The sequence below is a fragment of the Sparus aurata genome, chromosome 21 (genome assembly GCF_900880675.1).
Source record: "Sparus aurata chromosome 21, fSpaAur1.1, whole genome shotgun sequence".
Lineage (NCBI taxonomy): Eukaryota > Metazoa > Chordata > Actinopteri > Spariformes > Sparidae > Sparus > Sparus aurata.
Window position 1 is genome coordinate 4,902,305 of NC_044207.1, and position 7,659 is coordinate 4,909,963.

At 38.9% G+C, this 7,659-nt stretch overlaps 1 protein-coding gene across 2 annotated transcripts in view; it reads right to left on the reverse strand.

The window, feature by feature from the left end:
* Window positions 1-7,317, reverse strand: part of LOC115572077 (cadherin-12-like) — a 129,995-nt gene extending 122,678 nt beyond the window's left edge. For both annotated transcript variants that reach the window (XM_030401875.1, XM_030401874.1), the window contains exon 1: window positions 7,152-7,317. The gene's annotated coding sequence lies outside the window, so the exon portion shown is untranslated. The remainder of the gene's footprint in view (window positions 1-7,151) is intronic.
* Between the last annotated feature and the right edge of the window lie 342 nt (window positions 7,318-7,659).

The window sequence follows — 7,659 nt, forward strand, 5'->3', positions numbered from 1 at the left end:
TACTTGGTATTGACCTAGGTTTTCATTGCTTTTAGCTTGTCATATTTGCTTGTGTTTGATCTGGTTTTTGTAAACTACTGAACTACTTAGTTGCACTACTGTAACTGTAATAGTGCAATATAAATAAAGTTTATGATCATCATTATTACTTTGAGGGGTGTTGCACACTCTCTAGCAACATAGTTATTTCTATCTTTTTGTATTTAAATTTTAGATGTTCAATTTTTGTCAGTTTCTCTAGAGACAATAATGAATTAGAATACAATGAAGGTAAGCAGGAAGGTAGAGCTGAGGATTCCTGCTCAACTTTATTGTCTCAATGTTGCCTGGAAAGCATCTATAAATGGTTTCTATGAAGACAAACATATGAAATGACAGTGCAGTTTGCCGCTCATCTAGTCATCGATTTCTCCCTTCCCTTGCAATCAACTTAAAACAAATCATAATCCAGTCAGAATGTCTACAGAATCTGCATTTTTGAATGTGCATGCTGCTTGTTATAAATAAACTGTTGCTTGTAGATAATTAGCTATCTTGGCATTGAACATGAAAAAGAGTCATAGATGCCCTAGTTGCTTTTCACAGCTTGATGCCCTCACTGTTTTAGACTGGAAACTGTCAGAAAAATTATATTATATAGATATTATTGAGGCCTAGCAAAAGTTATTGTGGCTCACCCAAAACTGAAATCCTGGCACTGTACCTGGTCCACTTATCACTTGTACCAAAGCTTGCCCGGTTCAGAGTCTTAGTCCAGAAGTTATTTAGACGCAGATATCAGAAACGAAAATGGTTCATTGTAACCCAGACTTATTCAATAATATACATATATCAGGGCGACAATGCTTACAGCAGCATTAAACAATTAATCAGTCTGGTCTATCATGGATGGCTGACAGTCATGAGGTTGAGTGAGATATTACTGTCAGAGCAACAGTTTGAAGCCTTGGTGTGTACAGTGGTAAACTGATAAGCCACTCATGCGTGAACCCTGAAAGCCCATACTACCCCCATATGCAGAAATATTAAACCCACAACCCCCACCCCAAAAATACAATGAAATCCATCATGATTTTTCAGTATGGACGTTGTCAAATGCCAAAATAGTAGTACTCACCTTACCCTAAATTAATGTTACAATTTTTGATACAAATTTATCATTTGATTGACCTTTTCTATCACCTCTAATCAAGCAAGTGACAGTTCATGTTTTAATCAGTGTTTCCATGGGCATTCTTTTAATTCCACTCTGTTCCTCTTTTGAGTTTTGCTTGCTTCCTTACCCACTTCTTTCAGATTACTTACAGTGTGGTTGAGCCTATTCAAGTGTCTTGACTGTTTACACTCTAATTGCTAATCGAACATTTATGATCACAAGTGAGGAGTATTAACTCCTCTGATGCAAGTTTCAATCCATTCAAAAAAAAGCTTTCATCCTTGGATGACAAACAGATCCCTCTCAGCACTGATCGAAACTTAATACAGTTAACACAAGAATACATTTTTGGAATTAAATGAATAATACATTTTTAGAATTGGTTGCTGAGGCTTCAGACTTAACTTACAAAGTTTTTTAATCATGAACAGCTATCAGACAATGTAGTCACCAGAATAAAGTGTTGGCCATTAACTATGAAAGTATTATTGGTGCAAGAGGTTTGAGCACCTGTAAAAGGGGAATTTGTAGTTGTGTGCAGTGATTGTGTATGTGTATCAGTAAAAAGGTCCCATACTCTATGAGTTGTGTACTTGTAGATTTTTTTTTCAGCTTCACACCGTACACCTCAGCAGTAACCCAGGAAATGAACAAGCACCTCTTCAGCTACCAGTCCACTTTCCATATTGTGGTCTGTAGCAGGACTTGAACCAGCCACCCTGGTATGAGCTATTGCTGCATATCTCAATGCATTCGTGATTTGTAGTTGAAGGAAACCAAATATGTGACTCGTGGGGAAGATTAAGCAGTTGTTGTTCTTATCGATTTGTGTTTGTGTTTTAAAAGAACAAAAATATTTTTGTGAGAAATTATTTTACATACATTGAACATTTATTGCAGAAGTTCACATTCAGATTTGCACATATTCAAATTTTGTCCACAACTTAACATTGTTTGAAACAGGTACACAAATATGTTTTGCACCAAATATACTACAACAATAGGAGCAAAAATATGAATGTGTCAGTTTTTTAGTCTGTGACTTGTAAAGTAAGATTTGTGCACCTGTAATTAAGAATTTGTGAATGTGTAAGTGTTGTGTTGTATTTGTAGAGAGAAAACAAATCTACAAGTACACAACTCATAGAGTATGTGACTTCAAATGTATTGATACACATACACAATCACTGAACACAACTACAAATTCCACTGTTACAGGTGCTCAAACCTTTTGCACCAATAATACCTTCATAGTTAATGTTTCTCCAAACCACTAATATGTTCATATTGATATTTCTACAAATATGCCAAATCACATTCACATAACATGTGTATGACCTGACTGTCACATTGGGAGGTTCAGGACAACTTGTGGAGACAGAAACTGGGTCAGGTAGAACTGAAAAGTTCTGACAAACTCACTTTACAATGCCCTCCCATTTGACCAAGTTCTCAACTAGCTGGTGAATTTTACACACACACACACACACACACACACACACACACACACACACACACACACACACACACACACACACACACACACACACACACACACACACACACACACCACATCTGGATCACTATGTTTTTGGGTCTGTGGTAGATATAAGCATCTATACTCATATCTGTATACTACATATACATAAAATTGATACAGGTATTTGTTTTTTGACTACCATAATTATGTTCAGTTGTTATTTAATTTTTTAGTGAGCGGACAAGTGAGAAGGCTGTAAAGAGACACACCTCTAAATAAAATACTAGATATAAATCTATTCTGTGCAGACAAAGTGCCAAGAGATGCATTATTCAACAGTGCTGTGTGAAAAAATGAAAGTCATATGGGTGAGAAATGAATGTGAATGTTAAACAGTAATAAATAACTGTGCAACTGTGTCACAGAATAGACTCAAGTACTGAAACACACCAGAACAAAAAAGACACAGTAGCTCTATTCAAAGAGGGGAGTTAGGATAACAAACACATTAAAAATATGCAGATGTAAATGCAAATATCAGATTGTTTATTATCCAGATAATACATCTGGATACAGATCAGATTTTAATACCACATGTAAATGGGGTAAAAGTGGAGCATTTAGCAGCTCAAGATACATTTCCTCAAGAGCTGGTGGAGACCAAGCTCGCCTTAAACGAGAACATACGACTGTCTTACTACAAATTTGGGATCACAACACTTACCGCTTACCAGATACATGTGTCAGTTTATTGAATAAACTTAATTTGCATACCGACACACTGTATGCTAACCCAAAAGCAGTCTGAGGTAAAAAGTTAGACACACTAAAAGAAGCTCATGATGTCAAAATATGTAATGCTGCAGTTTAAAAGTAGCGCTATAGTTAACTGTACCACATTAAGAAGACATGGCCTGCAGCCATGTCCAAGGATGGCTTGCTGCCAAAGATCATGTTTCTGTGGGCCAGGGGAGAAAGTGCGATGCACTGGTCTGAGGAGTAGGGCTGCCAACAATTAAAAGCTTGGAGACTAATTAATCAAAATTAATTGCACACACCAATATTACTTAAGTATTCAAAAACTATTTTAGTGCAAATATATTTTGGTCGATGAGTGAATCAATGAATAAATGGACATTCTTAACTTTGAAAAGAAGTGATATTTCAAGTCTGAAGTACTACAAGGGTACAAAAATTCCTTGTGGGACTTTTATGTCACCCAACAAGCTTGTCTTCTTGCGTTATAATAAAAGCTGACATAGGGTTGTATGTAGACTCTACACAGGGCGGTGCCATAGCCTACACAAGGGCCGACAGAATAGTGAGCAATTATGCATGTGAGCTGGCGTTTCTGGCAAAGGTGAGCAGACAGCAAGCTGACTTTCCCATTTAAACACACCAACCCATCCGTCTCACAGCTGTGTCTCTGGGCTAAAGACAGCAGACAGGTAGAATGTCTGCAGAGAGGGCAGTCCGCTCCATACAAACCCAGGTCGAGGACTTGGTTTTGGCAAGCCTGCTTTTGCCACTAGGCTGCCCTTCAGCTCGCAGCCAAGAGAGGCTCTGGAGGAGGACTATAACCCAAGGAGAGCAGCCAGCTGGTAAGGAGCGACTGCAAAAGCCGATTAGTGCAGTGTATTTATTGGGGAAACTTTTCCCAAGTGAACCAATCAGTCGGCACAGCCCACGTTGTTGCAATATGCAGTTGCATTTCTGGGGAGGTGCACGTCAGAATAGGATGTTGATTTGGCATCGATTCAAATATAAACCACATCTCTAAGTCTTGGTTTGAGAGGCATGTTAAAAGTCATCTGCCTCCATCATGTTTACAAAGCTGCTGGTCAAGGGGCATCAAAGGGCATGATTAATCTGCGTACATTTTTTTTTACAAGTCATTTCTTATACAATGCATTAATCAAAATGCATGATGCAAACAAATTATTTTACTGCTCTAATTAAAGGCTGGACATCCTCGATGTGTGTTCAGCACTGCTGCACGGCATTATCTTTCACTTTTCATTTAACAGGTTAGACCGGTCACACTGGACACCTGAAACATGCCTGAGACACGCATGTGTCAAGCATGACTGCTGCATTGCTTCATCTACATTTATATTTAGGACACTTATCAGACGCTTTTGTCCAAAGCGACTTACATTCATTCATACATTCATTCATTCATACACTGATGGCGATGGCCATGCAGAGTGCCGACCAGCAAATTGAGAGTAGTTTTGGGGTTCAGTATCTTGCCAAGGACAATTGACATGCAAACCAGGGGAATAGAACCAGCGACCTTCCACTGGCACTGGCTCTACCCGCATTTGTCAAGTGTGGCTGCTGCCTATCTTTATCTAGAAAGTCTTGCCTGTTTAGTGTAGAATATGTCACAGACATGGAGAGAATACACAAAACAGGTGAGGGGCAGTTTATTTCCTATGGACTCTCTTACTTTCACTTTGTCTTTCAGAATCAGAAAGACTTTATTGATCCCCGAGGGAAAATTGCTTTCATTACAGCTGCTTCCATTCAGAAATCTTAGAAATATGTAGAAAAATAATAATAGCAAGAATAATAGAATACAAATATAAGAAATGTACATTCTACTACAAATATATAGTATAATAAATAATGCACATTATTTGTCATAATTATTGCACATTACTTGGTTTGTCAACTGAAACAAATCGTCCAGAGTCTTCCTATTGAACAGCTTGATGGCCAAAGGCGGGAATGATTTCCTGTGGCGCTCTGTGGTGCATCTTGGTGGGATCAGTCTAGTACTGAATGTACTCCTGTGGCTGACCACCATGTCATGGAGTGGATGAGAGCCTTTTTCCAAGATGACATGCAAGTTGGACAGCATCCTCCTCTCTGACATCACTGCCAGAGAGTCCAGCTCCACCCCCACAACGTCACTGGCCTTGCGGATCAATCTGTTCAGTCTTTTGGCGTCCGCTACCCCAATAAAATGACCCCAAACTGACAACCCTACTTCACATGAAGGGCTCTGTCCATTGGATGAGTAAATGTGCAACTGTAAACACATATAATTATGTAACAGTATGTTGTGTTTAAATCTATTTACACTGCACAGAAGTGGCATTACACAATTAAAAAAGAAAAGAAAAAAAACAGCTAGAGACCATCTTGCAATGGGATCACAACAGCTGTATCAGCAATATTGCAAGACAACACCTTTCTTCAAACCTGGTCTTCATTATGATCCAAACTACACACCTGTAAAGTTTCCTAACTGCTTATGTGGTAGTCTTTCTACAACTGGTGTCTCTAGTACCACATTTTTCAGTGACTACACGCACAAACACACACATCGAGACTCACACACGGAAGCAATACCATCAACTGTGTTGCAGCTGGTAAAAATGCTGTGATTCTTTTGGCTCAGTCAAACTGAGGAACCAACCCAGCCTCCAACTCCACTGTGACACCTGTTGTATAAACCTATTTACTATTTTCCCAATTCCTATCATGATGTACATCCATAAATGTTTACTATGAGTTCTATATCACATACAAGATACAGACAGTGATATTGGGGATATCTCAAATACAATGTTAAAGATAAAATAACTCTGAACCGTTACAGTGTTTCTGTGAAGAAGAGTAATATTCTTTATTCTGCAGGTGAGCGCTGCTAAAATTATTTAACCATCAATATAATGTAATGCACAGAAAGATTTAATGTGTGAATGTAATGATGATAGTAGTGCAATCTGATACGCTATAACATCTGTTCTTCCAATATAAGATGACTATACAGATACAGTAACAACATAAATGAGGGTTATTACATTACTGGGGAATGTAAATGATTATTGCAAAAATTGCTCATGACCTACTGTATAAGTTAAAGATGCCAGTAAGAATGTGGACTACTACATTTCCCTGCAGCTCAACTCAAGTCATATTGAAGTTATCAAAGAACAACAGTCAATGTCTTAATGTTTCATGAAAAGGAATTATATTGCACAAACAAGTAGAAACAAGTCATAAAGAACTGGCTGAGCTTCACCCTTCTGTTACCATCAAAAAGTCTGCTCCACTAAATGCTAACTTCTTCCATCCACTTGACTTATAAACAAGCCCTACAGCTAGCTTAAAGAATGCTGGACTTCCTGAGAAAAACATAATAAGAAACTCCAATCAAGCATCGCATCACATCACATCACATCACATCACCATAAACTGATCAAAGGGCTTTAATCACAGGCATGTTCCTCCACAGGCTTTCCCTTTTAGGGATGCACAACATGTCCTGGTTGCAGCTCCTCTACTCTAGCTGACACTTCTTTAATTGATTTAAGAGAACCTAAAAGCCCCAATCACCTCTGACTTAATGTCAAACCTCTCACGTTGAATACTTCAAGAATAACCTTGATACTTGGCAACACGTGACAGAAAGCATTATTTAAATTTCTGTGTAGAGTCAGTGCCCTTTTGTTCAATTTCTCATTAACAAGCAGTGTAAGGGGAGGAAAGCAGAGCAGTTACCTCGCTAAGCCTTTCAGTGTCCCTCGGTGCCTCCAGTGTCTAGGTCCAAATATTTCCCATTAGTCTCTCTCTGTGGTGATTTCCCTGTCCGTTAGTTCACCCTGTTGAACTAAAAGCACGGTCTGTCAGCCCTGCTCCCTCTCTTCCCTTCTCTTATCTGTGGATCCTCAAGCTCACTCTCTTTTACTCTTTAAGTCCCTCCCTCTCTCTCTCTCTCTCTCTCTCTCTCTCTCTCTCCCCCCCCCCCTCTCTCTCTCTCTCTCTTTCTCTCATGCTCTCTCTCTCTTTCTCTCATGCTCTCTCTCTCTCTCTCTCATGCTCTCTCTCTCTCTCTCTCTCTCTCTTTCTCTCATGCTCTCTCTCTCTCATACCCCCCCAACCCCCACCCTGTCCATTGCTTTACTTTCATCCAATTCTCTCCAGAGTCATGTCCCTATCATTTTCTCTCTAGGTTTTTATCTAGAATATATATTTGTTGTTAGTGGTTGGGCCTTATTAAGTATTGTGT